The sequence below is a fragment of the Anabrus simplex genome, chromosome 1 (assembly GCF_040414725.1).
Source record: "Anabrus simplex isolate iqAnaSimp1 chromosome 1, ASM4041472v1, whole genome shotgun sequence".
Taxonomy (NCBI): domain Eukaryota; kingdom Metazoa; phylum Arthropoda; class Insecta; order Orthoptera; family Tettigoniidae; genus Anabrus; species Anabrus simplex.
This window is the reverse complement of record NC_090265.1, coordinates 1,381,695,462-1,381,714,801: the sequence shown is the minus strand read 5'-3', so window position 1 is coordinate 1,381,714,801 and position 19,340 is coordinate 1,381,695,462. Positions and strand designations below refer to the sequence as shown.

General features: G+C 38.0%; 1 long non-coding RNA gene across 1 annotated transcript in view; it reads left to right on the top strand.

The window, feature by feature from the left end:
* Positions 1 to 370: 370 nt before the first annotated feature.
* LOC137501876 (uncharacterized) overlaps positions 371 to 19,340 on the top strand; it is a 72,475-nt gene continuing 53,505 nt past the window's right edge. Inside the window, exons 1-2 of the long non-coding RNA XR_011018666.1 lie at positions 371 to 433; positions 9,732 to 9,796. This is a non-coding gene — a long non-coding RNA (uncharacterized lncRNA). The remainder of the gene's footprint in view (positions 434 to 9,731; positions 9,797 to 19,340) is intronic.

Below are 19,340 nucleotides of genomic sequence, written 5' to 3'. Positions count from 1 at the left end.
AGTGTTTGAGTTCGTGTATATTTTGCCATTGCAGGTGTTATTGTGTGTTTTAATTATATAGCTTTTATGAGGAATGTGCATATGTGTTGGGGTATTTGTGAGTTTGATCAGTGTGGAAAACTCAGTGGATAGCTCTTGAAAACCACATACCGGTATGTTTCTAAATATTTTTATTTTTTGGAGTGGGGATGGGTTACAGCACGCAACTGATTTTTTGCACCAGCCGCCACTGGTTTCATGGCTGGCAGGCAGGCAGGTAGGCTAGTGAGTGATGACCAGGCAAAAATGGCTGAGGTAGGCAGAAGTTGGAGTGATGACATGCATAGAACAATGACCTTGGGACATCAGCAGTCCAGAACAGCTGTAGCAGCAGAAGAGGAAGCTGTTTCCAAGTGGATGACAGCACAAACAGAAAGAAGGATATAAATACAAGGTACCATTAACTTCAAGAGATATTTGGAGTAAAAAGGGGGTGGGGAGTACAAGCAAAGATAGGGGTACACATGATGAAATAATTAGTTTCCCAAGTGGACATATTATACAAATAGAAAAAACATGAGTCACTTGTAGTAGACTTGTAAGTATTCTGGATATATCAACAGGTAAATAACCAATTCCAATATAACTGGTCTGCTATTGGAAATTATAAAGTTTTCAACTAATGCATTCTTGGTTGCCAGGAAATGTATAATTTCCTATAGTGGACCAGTTATATTGGAATTATGAATTTACTCATTCAGGACAAATAACTAGTCTGGCACATAGGTTGTGTAGATGTAGGGGGCGTATTCAATAAGCTGCAAAATGAGGAGGTAAGGAAATTAATGTGTGAAAATGAGATTACAGGAATGATTGAAACATGGCTTCCAGTAGGATGTGAAGTATAGATATGGGTTATGACACCTGGAGTACAAAAAAAAGTATGTAAACGTAGTTATCTGGGAAGATACCTGTGTTTGTAAAGGAAGCACTAGGTAAGCAGGTAGAACGAGTGGAATCAGACCTCGATGAAATAGTCTGGCTGAAGATAATCAAAAGGAAAGAGGGAGAGAATTGTGATTCTGCTATAACCAACCAGAAGAAAAAATTTCTTTGATGAGCTCATTGGAGGAGTAAATCAGATTAAATAAAAAAATAATAATAATAATGATGCAGGGATAATTCTAATGGGAGATCTTAATGCAAGGGTGGGTGAGAGAAATCTTGTGTCCGGTAGAGAAATAGACAAAATATTAATGAATGAATGAATGAATGAATGAAACACAAACGAGAAAAACTATTAGAAATGTGTGCAATAAAGGAACTATATGTAGTAAGTGGTTGGTGACTGGGGGGTGAAACATATTGTTGATTCAGGAGGTGATACTATCAATCTGGCTATCCCTTCTAGAGGGGCATTTAATTGTATTAAAGACATAAAGGTAAAGAACTGGGCAGCATCTCATCATTTTCCAGTTGTTAATAGGTTGCAGAGAAGTGAATGAAAATCAAAGGGAAAACAGGTTTTTTTTTTTCCTTCCTTAATTAAGGTACAGCCCCAGCATTTGCCTGGTGTGAAAATGGGAAACCACAGAAAACCATCTTCAGGGCTGCCAATACTAGGATTCGAACCCACCATCTCGTTAATGCAACAGATTACTAATGTACAGAAAAGCAGGTGGTAAGGTGTAGATGGAAAGATGAATTTAGGGATTAGAGGGGAAATATTTGACATTTTGAAGCCAGGTATTGAAAATATGATAAAGAATAATGGCATTCATAAAGCAATACAAATGGTGGAAAGAACAATATGTGGTAGCAAAATGTTTATAAGAAAGAGAAGGAGAAGTGAAAATAATGGAAACTTTTAGTATAATGATGAGTGTAAAAAAAAAAAAAAAAAAAAAAAAAAGGAAATCTGAAGTGATAAGGGCACTAAAACTGTATATAAATGAGGGATCACAGGAGTTAAGGAAATAATTCTGTAGAAAAGGAGGGAGTATAAAGAGGTTCAAGTGTTCTATAGATTTTGTAAAGGAAGTGAAAGCAAGGAAGTCTGGGTGAAAGTAACCAAAATTTATAAATAAAATAAGAGTAGCAACCAAACAAACTTAAACAACGATGAATGGATAGAGCATTTCAAGGGATTACTAGAGGAATGAGAACTTCTGATAATATATTTGCCTTTAAAACAACAGTGGATAATTACTTAAAGGCAAAAGATGGTAAATTATATATTACAGCTGTAGATTTACAGAAAGCTTTTGATTCGGTCAGATAATAAAAATGAGACTTACATATATATAGATATACGGAAAACGCTCTCGCCTTTGATTCAATAACTCTGGATGAAGTATTAGAAGCAATGAAAAAAAGAAAGAGGGGAAAATCAGGAGCTATTAGTGGAATCACTTATGAATTTTGGAAAGAATTAGTTAACAACAGCCATATGTTGGGAATAATAACAAAAATATTTAATAAAATTATACTAGCATCTAACAGTAATTAGAATGAATGTATGAGATGAGCAAAAGTTAAAGGACTGGCCACTCTATCTAGCATGAGGTATTTGGAGAGGAAGATGCCGGAAAAATATTCTGAATTTGCTTGTAAAATTCAGAGCATTGTATGGGGCAGAATTATGGGGGACTGAAGTAGGCAGTAAACAACTAGATGTAATATATAACAAGTTCTACAAAATAATAATGGGTTTACCAGAATGTACAGCTAATAGTGGAGTTAGAATTCTATGTGAAGATATAAGTATACAAGCAGATATACCTAAAAAGGTAATAAAATATTGGTGAAGAATAAGTAGGGGAAACAGGAAGAAAATGTTGAATTTAGTATACCAACATCAAATGAAACATCTACACGATGTTTACCGGGTAACCAATGTGAAAATAATTCTAAATAGAATAGGAATGGGAGACTGCTGAGATAAAGAGATTCAGAATGAAGAAAAGAAGTTGAGTTAGAAAGTAACTACGAGGGTAATCCCCAAAATAGTTGCCTCTGTGGATCCGTGATAGAGTGTCGGCCTCCAGATCCCAAGATAGCGGGTTCAAACCCGGCAGAGGTAGTCGAATTTTTGAAGGACGGAAAAAGTCCATCCAATACTCCATGTCGTATGATGTCGGCATGTAAAAGATCTCTGGTGACACATTTTTGGTGTTTACCTGACAAAATTCACTAAATCTCAGCCATAGACGCCCAAGAGAGATCCGGTTTACTCTGTCTGCCATCTAGTGGGCCTAGAGTAAAACGGAACGTCGAAATTGACAAGCAGACATCCACATGGCGTCAAATCGAAATGTCTGCACACGGTACCTGAGGCCATACGATTATTATTATTATCCCAAAAATCAGGTCTCCTATTATTTTATAAATACAGAACTCTGTTCGTGTGGCTGTTGGTCAAAATCAGGGGGTCTCTTCCCGCATCACGCTCACTTTTTCCTCTCCCTGGCCGCCTTCTGCGTGACGTCATGTGATACGAGACAGCACTCGCCCTTCCTGCTGACACGTATTACCACTACAGTCTAAAATGGTCATAACTTCTGAACCATTCATGCAAATAATGTCCTGACAAGGTTATTGTAATCCTTATAAAATACTGGAGGAGGTCAAACAATTTATTTTGATGAGGAACTCGAGGATAATATCAAAATAATTATTTAATTTTAATGAGTTATATTTTTTACCGCGGACTGTTGCATAAAATCGCTTCTAGAGGGCAGCCGGTTGGAAATAGGTATGTGCAATCCCAGACTTTCTTGTAGAGGTTTCTATGCTCTACATTTCGGATGCTTACACTTGATGGTTCACGCAGCGTAAGCCAAGAAAGCAAGTGACCGACCGACCGACATTTTTATCTCTTTCTACGTATTTACTGTATATCGGATCACGGATACATAATACTTTTATAGTGGTTCACTACGTGAACAGTGTTCATGTTGTCAGTTTTCTTAAGTAGAACCACTGTAATGATTAAAATGCAGTCAACATATTATGGAAACGTGTGTGGTGCTATAAATTGTCGGCACGTAAAAGAACTCCCGTGGGGCAAAATTACAGCACCTCGACTCTCAGAAAACCGTAAATGTTGTTAGTCTGACGTAACACAAATAACATTATTATTATTTTGCATATTATAAAGACAATAACGACAACAACCATCATAGCCAGTTAGTTTGCTACTGTGATGGCATAGCAATGCTTCTTCGTCAGCAATGCTTGGTTGTTGAAACACTTTGTACTAAACTCTTGAATATCTCCATTATTACAGCTCGTACGGTAAAAAGGTGTCAGATATAAATGACTGAGTAAAAATCATATTTTCTATAATTATTGTTATATGCTAATAGCCGGGCTGAGTAGCAACTCAAATGGTAGAGCGCTGGCCTTCTTAACCCAACTTAGCAGGTTCGATCCTATCTCAGTCCGCTGGTGAAGGTGCTCAGATACATAGTTAGTGGGATGTAAAATCCAATAACATTAACATTATTATGTGCTAATAACTTATATTTCGAAGCTCGTGAAATAATTCAGTATCCGTGATCCGATATATAGTAAATAGGAAGAAAGAGACAAAAATGTTGTGTGAAAAGAGACCTATTACTGGATCTCGGTTATTTCAAAGGGGGCCTCACACATCCCAGTCATGAGTAGTAAAATAATATAGTCCAGTTCGAAATTTCATTTGGTGTGTTTCACGGTAAGACTGTATCCAGATGTAAAAATGTAATAAAAACTCGCTATTATTTAGTCAAAATTTCTAGCATTCCATGACAAAATAATTTGTCTCTACATAAGGACCAGGCCATTTATTAGGATATGGCATTTTAATGCAAAGAGTAAGGAGCTAGCACTGAGAAAATATGCCAATAAGAAGGCTAAGCTTTGGGCTGGTTCATCAAGTAATTAAGTCTCCTGATACGTACGTTTTAATAATTTAATATAATTTCATAAAGATGTCCATATGATGTATATTTTCCTATGCCATTTGATATAAACATTTACTTCATCAGGAAATAAAATAATTATTTTGAGTTGCATGGCAATATTTTATTTCTTATCGTATTATATGTCATGTATTTTAGTTCACTTCTCAAATCAAATGCCGCGATGGTACCTAACTTAAGGCCACGGCTGCTACATTTCCCTCTTCCTTCCCTCTTCCACATCGACATGATTTAATTGAATGGTCTTGTGTAAATATAAACATGCGCACGCTGCGCTGAGGCACTCAGTCTTGGCTTGGCAGCCGTTGAGAATGGAGCTACCGGGTGAGATGGCCGTGCGCGTAGAGGCACGCAGCTGTGAGCTTGCATACAGGAGATAGTAGGTTCGAATTCCACTATCGGCAGCCCTGAAGATGGTTTTCCGTGGTTTCCCATTTTCACACCAGGCAAATGCTGGGGCTGTACCTTAATTAAGGCCACGGCCACTTCCTTCCAACTCCTAGGCCTTTCCTATGCCATCGTCGCCATAAGACCTATCTGTGTCGGTGCGACGTAAAGTACCTAGCAAGGAGAATGGAGCTCCCGCTGGATGTTACCGCCAAGTGCAAAGTGCGCACAGTTATTCGGTTTTTGAACGCAAAAGGTACTGAACCGATTGATATTCATCACCAATTGACGGAAGTGTATGGTGAGTCATGCATGGATGTCAAAAATGTTCATAAGTGGTGTAGAGAGTTTGCAGCCGGTCGGACTGAAATTCACGATGAACAAAATTATTATCGGCTGGAATTTAACCCTCCGTTAAGCGCGCGGGCTACGGGTGTAGCCCAGCCATTTTGTTTTCGCCCTCACTCCTAGGCTCGCTGGCCGTAGAAGGGGAGACTATCAGTACCTTTCTTCGTCACGCTGTTCTTGGGATTTACTGTGTTCTGGCACTGCTTACTGAAGTTGTCTTTCCACAATCTCACTTCAAAGTCGGTTGGGCTACAGCTGTAGCCCGCGCGCCTATCCGTGTTATGGCGAGCAGTGATCGCATTCAAGTGACATCTACTGGTTTTAAAATGAACTAAATTCTCCAACAATATAAACTGTTAACTATTCTTTATTTCAAGAATGCAAATACCATAACAATACTGTTTTATTGTTTAGAATGTTGAGTGCACTACTTTCATCATTCGAACATTTTGGTGCTAAAGGGCGTTTCCCGTCTGCCTTTGGTGTAGTGGTTAGCATGATTAGCTACCACCCCCGGAGGCTCGGGTTCGATTCCCGGCTTTGCCACAAAATTTGAAAAGTGGTACGAGGGCTGGAACGGGTCCACTCAGCCTCGGGAGGTCAACTGAATAGAGGTGGGTTCGATCCCCACCTCAGCCACCCTGGAAGTGGTTTTCTGTAGTTTCCCACTTCTCCTCAAATCAAATGCCGCGATGGTACCTAACTTAAGGCCACGGCTGCTACATTTCCCTCTTCCTTCTCTATCCCTTCCAATCACCCCATCCCCCACCAAGGCCCCTGTTCAGCATAGCAGGTGAGGCCGCCTGGGTGAGGTACTGGTCATCCTCCCCAGTTGTATCCCCGATCCAGAGTCTGAAGCTCCAGGGCACTGCCCTTGAGGCGATAGAGGTAGGATCCCTCGCTGAGTCCGAGGGAAAAGCCAACCCTGGACGGTAAGCAGATTAAGAAAGAAAGAAAGAAAGAAAAAAGGCCGTTTCCCGTGTTATTGTTGTCTATGTGGTGTTGGGTAGTTTGTAAAACCATAAACTTTCATAAATAATATTTCAATAAATGTATCTTCCCCTTAGAACATGGCGCCTGCTGGTCGTATTGCTCCTCAAGCTGTTGAGAATTTTCAGAAATGTAATAGTTTAATGGAAAGTAGTGAGTGCATAGAATTCAACGACGGGAAGAAGAAGGTGTCAAATACCAGTGGAAGTGTGGATCAGGTCATAGGCCAAAGGAAAAATAATTCGTGAAGTGTTTGTGTATGTGACGCACGCATCGTGCATGCCAAAGCGGGAAAGTGTGTTGACTGTGTTAATTTATTATCCGAATTGGCCTCAAGGGATGAAATTATTCGAATGTTAAGGGAAGACATTGAAAGTATTAAACGTAATAGACTTAGTTCAAATGGTGTGACTGAAGTGCAAACTGAGACATGGTCGGAAGCAAGTACGAGGAGTTGCAACAGTAGGCCTAAAACTAATCATGATCGGGGCGTAGGCCTAGGTATTGAATTATGGAATAAGTTCGAGGTCCTCGAATCAATTACCTCTAGTGAAGAAGAATGTGTAAAGATTAATAACGTTCCAGCCATTACAAGGAAGCTTGCACTGGGGTTGAAGAAGAAAGAATGTAAGGTAGTTGTGTACGGGGATAGCCATGGTCGGGGTATTGCTGTCGAACTTGGTGATATGCTACCAGAGACTGAAGTTGTAGGTTTTGTCAAGCCAGGTGCTCTGTTCAAAGAGGTTCTTCAGTCAGATATGGAAGAGATGGGAACACTTAATGAGAATGACTACGTGGTTATTATGGCAGGGACGAATGATATTGCTAGAAATGAAGCATCAAATGTGATTTCTGGGGTGAAGAAAGCACTTTGCAAATTAAAGGCCACCAATGTAATTTTATGTAATATTCCACATCGACATGATTTAATTGAATGGTCTTGTGTAAATAAGTTAGTTGATACAAACAGGCGGCTACAGAAAATTGTCAAATGCTTTCAAAATACAGAAATAATTGATATGAGCAATATGGATGGAGGTTCTGTTGGCAGATAACCTACAAGGGTATGATGTTTTATGCTTAACTGAACATTGGTTGATAGAGGATGAGATTTCAAACTTTGTATTAGAAGGTTATGCTCTTGCAAGTAAGTTTTGTAGAAAGAAAATGAAGTGTGGAGGGTCATGTATATATGTGAATAATAATATAAAATGTAAGCAGTTGGATAAATTTGAATATCTGAATGTAGAGGAGCATTTCAAGGGTAGCTTTGTTGACTAGTGGATTATAAGTTAATACTTATATGTATTTATAGAAATCCTTCTAGTAATGTTGAAACTTTTTATAATAATATTGAAATTATTTTAGATGACCTACAGAATAAGAACAAAAATGTAATAATCATGGGCGACTTCAATGTAGATTTTTTAGGGAACAATGATGGGCGAGATAAGCAAAGGCTAGAAATGTTGTTTTCCTTGTACGGTCTAAAGGCGGTTGTAAATCAACCAACTAGAATGTCTGGGGATACAAAGTCAGCAGTAGATCAAGTTGTATTGAATGAGGAAATGTGGAACTATGAAATAGAAGTTTATGATACAGGTTTTTCGGATCATTTTGCTCAAATTGTACATCTAAATTTTAGGGTAATAGGAAACCATAATTTAAAAAATAACAATGTAATTTACAGGGAATCTAGAATGTGTAACAAGGAAAATATTTCATATTTTAACCAGTTATTGGCCAAGGAAACTTGGGAGAGTGTATATAGAAATAACTCGACTAATGAGGCCTTCAGTGAGTTTTTGGGTTTGTTCGATTATTATTATCAAGTGGCAATACCAGTCAAAAGGGTAATTGTAAAGAATTATAGGAATGGGTGGATTACAACAGGAATTAGAAATTCAAGTAGACGATTAAGGTTTTTAAGCAAATGTGTGAAAGGGAGTAACACCTCATCTGAATTGAAGGATTATTATAAGAAATATAAAAACATATATCAAGAAGTTTTGAAGGCTGCCAAAAGATTGCATAATGAGAATGAGCTAAAAAAATTCTAAAAACAGGTCTAAATGTATGTGGAACATTATAAAAAGGGAGAAAGGTACTCTAGTTCCATTAAAAAATAATATTACTCTTACAAATGCAGGGAAAGAAGTCAATGATCCAGAAGAAGTTGCAGAAATATTTAGTAACTATTTTCTAGAAGCAGTTTTGAGGTTAACGGAAAATTTTCAAACATCAGTGACAAGAACAAACTTGAATACAGTTCACAGGAATGTATCATCCATGTTTCTTACTCCTGTGACTGAGCAAGAGATACCGTAGATAATATAATAAAACAGATGGGTAAAAATAAGTCTTCTGGTTTAGATGGTTATTCAAACTACCTCATTAAATGCTGTTACCAATACATAATCAAGCCTCTCTGTTATTTGATAAATTTGTCACTAACCACTGGTAAATTTCCAGACAAATTCAAGGTAACCAAAGTTGTTCCGATACATAAAAAGGGTAGTGAAGAAGATGCTGGTAACTATAGGCCTGTCTGCCTCCCCTCTGTATTCTCCAAAATACTGGAAAGAATTATGTACGATAGACTGTTATCGTTCTTAGAGAAGCATAATATATTAGCTGGTTGCCAGAATGGCTTTCGTAAAAATAGATCAACTACCACAGCATTCATTAACTTTATTGAACGGATATATGACACACTAGATGGGAAGGTTGCATGTTTAGGTATTTTTTTGGACTTAACAAAAGCTTTTGATATAATTGACCACAGCTTGCTTTTAGAAAAATTATATATGTATGGAGTTCGGGGAATGGCCTATGACTGGTTCAAATCATTTTTAGGGGATAGAAGACAGATTGTTGAAATATCATATACCGGTACTGATTTGAGCAAAAATGTAATTAAGAATGTGTATTCCTGTGCCAGAAACATAGATCATGGTGTTCCACAGGGGTCAGTTTTAGGACCATTATTATTTTTAGTATTTATTAATGATATCGTCCAAATTGTCGATGATATTCAAGGAGTGCAATTAACTTTGTTTGCAGATGATATTACTGTTTTTGTAGCTGATGAAAGTTCTGAAGGGTTAGAATTGAAGGCAGGTAATATTGTGAGTAATATCCTGAGCTGGCTTCAAGATAATAAATTAATTTTAAGTAAACAGAAAACTTCTGTGATTAGATTTCACCATAAGATTAATTTAAATATGGAGATTAGTCCAATATCATTTGGAGAGACCATAATTGAGTACTCATCATCAACAAAATTTCTTGGCTTGTGGATGGATGAATCATTAACCTGGGAAAAACATACAGAGTTTATAGGGAAAAAGCTTAGTAGAATTTATTTCATGATAATATCTTTGAAAAATAGTTTTAATTTAAAGGCTTGCCAAATTATGTATTTTGCATATGTCCATCCCATACTAACCTATGGAATAATTTACTGGGGGAATTCACGATATAGCAAAGTCATCTTTAAGTTACGAAAGAAAATAATTAGAGGAATGGCCGGTGTCGGCAGGAGGACAAGCTGCAAGAAATACTTTAAATATTTTATTTTACCATTGCCTAGCCTTTATATCTTCCATACACTTGTATATATGAAGGAGAATGTAAACAGCTACACCATAAACTCTGATGTACATAGGTATAATACTAGAAATAGACACAGTCTGCACATAGAACCACACAAAACTAAGCTATATGAATCAAGTTTAAGTTACGCAGGAGTACATTTATTTAATAAATTACAGACTACATTAAGCAGATAAAACCATATTCAAAATTTAAGAAAGAATTATTCAAATTTGTTTCTAACCAGTGTTTTTATTCTATTGAAGAATACTTAGCTCTTGAAAATTAACTTATGTATCACTTTTTTTAAATCTGTGCCTCTTTACCACATTGTATATTTCTCTTTATTTATCATAGCATGTAGGCCTATATTACTGTTTTATCTTTTGTTACTGTAAATATGATTATTGACGTGTCCCATATCACTGTATGATCAGTTGGACGAAATACAATACAATACAATACAATACAATACAATACAACATAATCTACAAAATATACGAGTTTGATGAAAGTATGCATTCATAATGATGAAACCCGGAGCCTTAAACTTGGATTAAATTTCAATCACGTCAAAAGTGAAAATACACCACTTTGGTTTATTTACTTTTAAGAAATTTCAAAGGGCGAAATTTTTAAAATTTTGTAATAACAATGCTCAGAGTAGTCCAAAGATTGATCTAAAATATGTTTCTAAATTTTAAGCTTGAAGTATAATTAAATATCGTTGAAATATATTGCGGGCTACAAGGATAGCCCACGCGCCTATGCGTGTAACAAAACATGGCGCGCCTGATGGAGGGTTAATAAGGTGGAGAAGACTAAGAAAAGCGGAGCAGGACTGGATGATGCTTGCTTGCTTGCTTGCTTGCTTGCTTGCTGATGCTTATGGGCTGTGTCTACGACATTTCACCCAGTCAATACTCGCTTACTCATGTAAACACACTAGTATAAATGAAAAACTTCAGTTCAATAATTGATGCTTGAGCTTGCAAGTAGAAAAACACAAAACACTGAACTTCACTATATCACATAACAACCCTATTTTGCTAGAGTAGACTGTTGTCATACGGGAAACTTCCAATCTTGCAATCACACTGCGTCTAAAGCTTCACCCACACAAAGAATCCAAAATAGCACACACAAGTAATACACTAATGATATGAGGAATCACTCAAATGGAACCTTCAAAAGCATGAGCAATTCTCACCCTCTATTACAGACAGAATTATAACACGATATTGGCTTCATCTAGAAACAAATTTAGCACTCGAATAATTTCGACTGTAGGATTACAGAGCAAACAAGAAACACTGGTAGGAAAAACCTGCTTGAGTCGCTTGAGTTTAGTCATAAGTTTTTTACGGGGGTTAGCATATAAAGAACATTCAAATAAAATGTGGTTGGAGTCGCCATTACGGATATTTGTACCACACAAACAGTTTGTATCCTGCGTTAAATGGAAACGTGATCGATATTGTGGTGTAAGGGCATGATTAAACCGTAACCGAATGATGTTAATAATATGTCGTCTAGTATAAGATCCTCGTATAAACCAAGGTTTAACTAAAAGTGTTGGTTGTAAATGATAATAGAAGTTACCTTTGACTTGTGCAGTCTGTCGGTAGAAATTCTGCCATTCTTGACGGCCCTCCTGTCGTATAACAACTACATAATCAGAAGCTGGAACAATATTGTTAGTATTCGGAACAGGAAGACGAGAAGCTTGTTTTGCAAGACAATCTGCTTTTTCATTACCCTCGATACCCACATGACCTGGTACCCATACTAAAGTTATGGAAATACCGACGTTGTCAAACATATAAAGGAGACTCTTGACATTGTATATATACCAATTATAGGATAACTCATACGAAACCAAAGATTGTAATGCACTCAGCGAATCCGTATAGATTGTAGCTCGCGTATATCCCTGTCGCTGAACAAAAAGTAAAGCTTGCTGTATGGCGAATAACTCCGCCGTAAAAATCGAACAGTCACTAGGCAAACCGTATTGTTCCTTAACATTTAGAGAAGGTATATAATAAGCGGAACCAACTCCATTATTGTTCTTTGCCCCATCTGTAAAAATGTTTATGCTTCGTGGAATATGAGAAAATTTCACTCTTTTAACAGGACATATCTCGGTCCCCTGCAGACAAGTAACGTTACTAGAGCCATTACGTATAGGCCATATTATTTGAGGTTTAAAATAAGAAACCTGATAGGGTAAGGTATAGGGTAGTAAAGTAACACTGTGTATTAAGGTACACTGTTTCGACTTCAATGTAGTAAAAGCATGAAATAATACGGGCAATCTGCGTAAACCCTGGCGCCGAACGGAATAATACTCCGAGAGTAATTGTAACTTCGGAATTAAAGGATGACTTGTTAAAGAAAACTTTTTAAGTAAATATTTAGTCGCAAGTATTTTTCTACGTACTTGTAAGGGAGCTTCGCAGGATTCAACTAAAAGTGCATTGGTAGGTGTGGACTTTAAAGCTCCAATACAGGAGCGTATTGCTTTATATTGACAAGTGTTAAGAATATTCAAGTTAGTAGAAGATGCTACGTCAAAAATATGTGATCCGTAGTCCAATATCGACCTAATAGTGGTTTTGTACAAAGATAGCACCACAACGGGATCTGCCCCCCATTGCCTACGGGTTACAGCTTGTATTACCTGAATATACCGTTCACTCTTCGAACGCAAATATAAAAAATGATGTTTCCATGTAAGTTTTGATCGATAAATAACCCAAGATATTTATGGTGACTAACCACTGGTATTTCATACTGATCAAAAGCAAGTGGCGATCGGTCATAGGTTCGATGATGTGTAAATATCATTGCTCGACATTTCGCTATGGAAAGATTTAACCCATGGGCCTCTAACCATGTTCTAGCTTCATGAAGCGTGAAACTAATATGTTGTCTACAGAGCTGTAAATCTTCATGTGTACAATAAAGCAAAAAATCTTCAGCATACGCCTACGTAAAATGACCGCTTCAAAATCTTTCATGAAAAGAGCGAAAAGAATACCACTCAGAATATCGCCCTGTGGCAACCCATTACTTACCTGCCGGGGCTGGATTGTATAAGGTGTCGATTTAAATCTGAGTGTTCGATAAGTCAGAAGTTGTCTGAGAATGCTAATAAATCCCTCAGGAATCTTAAGAGTTGCAAGTTTTTCCCATAATATGTTCAAAGGTACGGAATCATAAGCCCGTTGAATATCAAGAAAAACCGCTATGGTACTATGTTTTCTATGACGAGCTAATAGTAAATCGATAACAAAACTATTAAATGCATCAGATGTACTGCGTCCCTTAAAAAAGGCATATTGATATCGAGGCGTCAAGTTATAGTATTCTAATACCCATAGGATTCTTCGAAGTAAGATCTTTAGAAAGACTTTACGGAGGCACGAACCGAGGACTATACCGCGATAATTACTTACCTCAGTGGGTAACTGCTTATTTTTAAGAATGGAAATTAGAAAAAACTCATTCCAACTAACAGGTGTACTGTGATTGCGAAAAATTTCATTATACCTGTTTAATAATGCCTTCTTTGCTCTAATAGGTAATAATTGGAGCATTTGATATGATACATTATCTGGACCTGGGAAGGAATTTGAGCACGATTGGAGTACTGCCTCTAATTCCTGATAATCGCAGGGTTGTAGCAATACGGAAAAACGTGCGTCTAGTGGGTCTTGGGAATGAACATACTGTGGCACAACAAAATCTGGAGTCTCTCTAACAAGAAAATCTGATAATACTCGACCTGGGATGGTCTTGGCAGGGGAGTGCTGCGTAACTCGTGTGATTGCCCTGATGGCATTCCACAAGTCTGCAATTGGAACCTGACGCGTGAAGGACGATATAAACTCCCTCCAAGCGACACGACGTTTTTGATGGAAAATTCGGCGGGTGTGGGCTATGTGTCGTTTGAGCCGGAAGTAATTTTCAGGTGTTGCGTGCTACCTATATTGTCGAAAAAGTACTTTGCGGGTTTGAATTAGCAAATGACATTCGTCGTCCCACCACTTAACATGCACAGGTTTCCTAGAAGATAAAGGGGGTGAAGCTCTGATAGGGTGGTGAAGGTTAATATAAGCTGTTAAAATCTGCAGTAAAGTTTGATATGAAAAAGTATTTTCCGGTATTTTTTTGTAACGCATCCTCAATGTAAGCGGTATATATTTGCGGTTTAAATCTCCTCAAAGATCGAATCATGTTATTTTGAAATGTGTGTTGCGGCGGAGAAAAGGGTCTGCCTACACGATAAGAAATAACAATAGGGAAATGATCACTGGAATAAGTATCACTCAAAGTATGCCATGTAGTGGTAGACACCATATTTCGCTTACACAATGTTAAATCTACTGCGCTAGGAGGGGCAGAAGGCGCAGTCAAACGCGTAGGAGAGCCATCATTCAAAATAGCAAAAGCATGGTTATTTACTTCAGGACTGGATGATGTCTACAAGCCATAGCTCATACTGTTTACTGTAGCTTTTTCATTCTGGCAAAATGTTATTTGACCGGGCAAGTTGGCCGTGCGCGTAGAGGCGTGCGGCTGTGAGCTTGCATCCGGGAGATAGTAGGTTCGAATCCCACTATCGGCAGCCCTGAAGATGGTTTTCCGTGGTTTCCCATTTTCACACCAGGCAAATGCTGGGGCTGTACCTTAATTAAGGCCACGGCCGCTTCCTTCCAACTCCTAGGCCTTTCCTATCCCATTGTCGCCATAAGACCTATCTGTGTCGGTGCGACGTAAAGCCCCTAGCAAAAAAAAATGTTATTTCAGAAAAGGTATAGCCTAAACATCAAACTTGATAAATTTAAATTTGCACTTTATAGAATTTTCAATTAGGTGAAAGTACTTCTTGTTTACACTATAATATTTGTTGCACAGATACCTATCAAGATTCTTCTTCTTCTTTCTTGAGGCTTATGGGCTCTTACTCTTACCCAGTCACTATACTTGTAAATAAAATGAAGCACACGCAAAATAGAGTCTGGAAACATAAGATAGATTAAATTTTCACATATTAAAGAAGAGATATAGAACTGATGAACACTTAGAACTGTCAAGTTATTCATAGATCACACACGAAAAGAATTGCACATAGTTCAAAATGGAAGCCGGAGCGTAGTGTCTGAAGGTAGCCAAAAGAAGTACGAAGGGTACAAAATCTTCATCACCTGGGAATTTGAGCTGGCTTGGCACTTGTCACCATGGTCCAATGCATAAGTATTAAAAACTTCACTATACTATTAACCAGAATTTATTCTGGTGGATTAGACACTGTATCACAATTTCCGTATCGAACAAAATTGCTAAGGTTTGGTTAAAGGATGTACAGGAGTTCCCCCATGAGAATGTTAAATGAGAGCCGCTATGTGGAAAGTAGGATGACCCAGAACTTCTAAGAGTAGGGGGAGTTAGCAACTAAGAAAACAGGTAAAGAAACATAGGAGAAAGCATAGGGACACAAAGGTTCTAATCTTCACGCCGAAGTGATTCATCTTGGCGTCTTTTTACTACTCGAACATGACCGGGTCTTCAATAGGGATTAACAAACATTAAAGAAAGATCTATGAGGAGGGTGAACATTTAAGGATTGGGTAAGAAATATGAGATGAATACCGGAAAGGTGTAGTTTGTAGATAAACGTAATAACCTAAAACCATAACACGCGATATTTGATCTGCTTGACAAAAGAGGGACATACCGGAAACACGTATGATAGTGATTGAAGAAAGAGTAGTGGGAATAACAAAAGACTGTAACGATGTTCAGTAGCGAGAAGCACAGTGGCAACAGTAGCAAATTAGAACGGAAGGCATAAGAAAACCGACACAAAAACAAAATTGGTGTATCATCTTACAGGGCAGGGGGAATTGGTTAAAAAACAAGTCTTGAGCGAGGAATGGTTATAGAATCAATTGAGCATCATCAAGAAATTGATTAATGCCATTAATGATGGCGGGGGATAGATCAGATAACAAACAAGTAAGACTAGTAGGAAAAGGGATTTTTCATTCGTGTAAGACTAGTGAGTAACTTACGACGAGAGACAAAATAGACAGGGCATTGGAAAAATAAATGATTAAGATCCCCGTCTGAATCACCACACACACAAGTAGGCTGGTTAACCAAATGAAAACGGAACTTATATTGCGGAGTAAGGGCATGATTGAATCGTAAGTGAATTATGTTAGTACCGATAATATGCCGGCGTGCATATGTGCCCTTGGAAAACCAAGGTTTTGGGGGAAGCTGGTAATAATAAGCACCTTTATAACGTGCAGATTGGTTCCACTCGTCTTGCCAGGACCGGTAGGCATTGTCTGTAAGACTAGGATAGAAGTCAGGAGGTGGTATAGCTACTGTGAGAGGAGGGGTGTGGAGACGGCTAGCTTCTTTGGCGGCAAGATCAGCTTGATCATTACCACGAATGTTAGAATGTCCACTGGCCTATTCCACGAACGAACTTTGCAACTTTTCACTTTGCACTTTTCAGTTCAGATTTTCTTCCACCATGACTTTTCAGATTTAGCTTGCAAAGGGAAAAGTTAGGAATCTTTTCACTTTTCAAGCCTGTTATGTTCCTCCATCGGTACACAAATGCAAAGTGCAAAGAAATGAAGTGAAATGTTTTCATAAATCATGCAAAGAGATGATTCCCATTTCATCTGTTAATTAGCAAGTATGTACACTAGTTTCTCGGCTTAGAATTTTGTTTAGTGATATAAGCACGTCATGACAAGAGCTTTTGTTAGCATCAAGTGAGGACAGTGATGATAAATCCAATAAGAGAACGTACAAAGACAGGATAATTTTCATAACCCCACATCGACGGACTTTCGCGAGTGATATAGTAATACCCCAGCACAGGCTGACTATATTCTTGAAAAGATCGGTCATTTATTGAAACATGCAACAAAAAGAAGTAAATTCCTTCCCGAAAAAGAACAAATTCTTATATGCTTACATTGGTTAGTAAATGGTGCCCAGCTGCACGGTGTAGCACCAATGCATGGGACACCAAAATCAATTATTTGCAGAACTGTTACCAAAGTCGTAGATATTATAGTAATTGTAATATTTCCTAACAGTACGTTGGCCTGATAATCTACATAATATAGCGACAGGATTTATAATGAAGGGTGAATTTCCTTCGGTGTATGGATGTGTTGACGGCACTCTCGTTAACATTGATGTGTGTCATCATTTGAGAGGTTATTTTTAAAGTTGCCAAAAAGGATGTCACGTTTCTCCTTGACAACTTCCATCACAGCCAGATTCTTGTAACAACTTTTCTTTCCCATGATAAAATACTTTAACGGTACCAAAATTATACTGTCAAGTTCGCCGCGAAAAGTAAAGCATTAAAAACCATAGAGCCTATACAGTTTGCTCATGGAATAAACTCGATCGGATCACTCATTCGCAAAGACTTTTCACTTTGCGAAAAATTGAAAAGTACAACCTAGATCATGGTGGAAGAGAAAGACTTTGCACTTTGCAAGAATTGAAAAATGAAAAGTGCAAAGTTGAAAAGTTGCAAAGTTTGTTCGTGGAACAGGCCCCAGGTATCCATACAAGTGTTATATATGCTCCATCCTGTTCAAGTTGGTAGAGTAGAGATTTGACAGTATATATACAAGTTTAAGGAGGGGCTAAATGACGATAATGCCTGTAAAACACTTCTAGCATCTGTATAAATGGCAACTTTTGAGACGGACTGTTGTTGTGTATAAATTAAAGCTTGTTGGATGGCAAACAACTCATCAGAAAAATAGAAAAAGTAGTCGAGAGATGAAATCATTCTACCGTGCTGGAATCACTAATAAAGAAAGCAGCACCAACTCCTTGAGAATGTTTTGCTCCGTCAGTGTATATGTTAACAGCACTAGCAGGAGGGGTTATGTGTAGTTTTTTCGACGTGGGAAAGGGAGAATCAGAAAGAGATGTCGATCCAGAGAATTAGGATTTATGAGAGAAGATGATATTGGGGGTGTAGTGTAGGCCAGTAAAGGGAATGGAGTACATTGGAAGTGTAGGAGTCTTGAGAAGCGAAGTGCGGAATCTGTTTAGAGTACTATCAGCGGTGTATATAGCAGGGAATCGTCCTGAACGGGGCGGACATTGTTGACAGTATTCCTGTAATAGCTGCAACTTTGGTATTAAAGGGGAAGACGAGAAAGCAAGACGTTTAAGCAGGTATTTTTGTGCGAGCATGTGCCGTCTAATTACAAGTGGGAATTCACCTGTTTCTACTAGTAATGCGTTGGTAGGAGTAGTCTTAAAGGCTCCAATACAGAGACGTAAGGCATGAAATTGTAAAGTATTAAAGGGTGTAAGAGATGTGACTGATGCAATGTGTATTATATGGGCGCAATATAATGAAAGAGCAGTATTGGGGTCTGCGCCCCAAATACGACGTACTACAGTTTTAATAATTTTGAGATATCCGTCAGCTTTTTAACGTATCGATGTAATATGCCGCTGCCAAGTGAGTTTTTGATCATAGCTTTTGCCAAGATATTTATATAGCCATCAAAGGTAAGTAGAGAGCGATCATAAGAACGCTTATGAGTAAAAAGCATTGTCGCACATTTATCAATAGAAAGTTGAAGACCATTATCCTGACACCATGTACGTACTTTACTCATGACGTCCCTCATCAATAGGCGTGCATCATCGATGTTGTCATCGGATGTATATAAAACTATATCGTCCGCATAAATAAGCACCCGGGCATACTGCGAAATGAGATGTTCTAAATCACTAATATAGATTGCAAACAAAATTCCGTTTAATATGTCACATTGGGCAAAACCATTACAACAAGAGCGGGTAGGTAATTGATGATATGAAGATTTAATTGTTAATGAACAATATGTGTATAATTTTTGTAAAATGACGACAAAGGCGGGAGGTAGGCTTTTCGCAGCGAGTTTTTCCCAGAGAAGGTGGAGTGGGACAGAGTCGTGTGCACTTTTTATATCCAGAAATACTGAAAGTATATTCTGTTTATGATGCTTGGCAAGGAGAAGATCT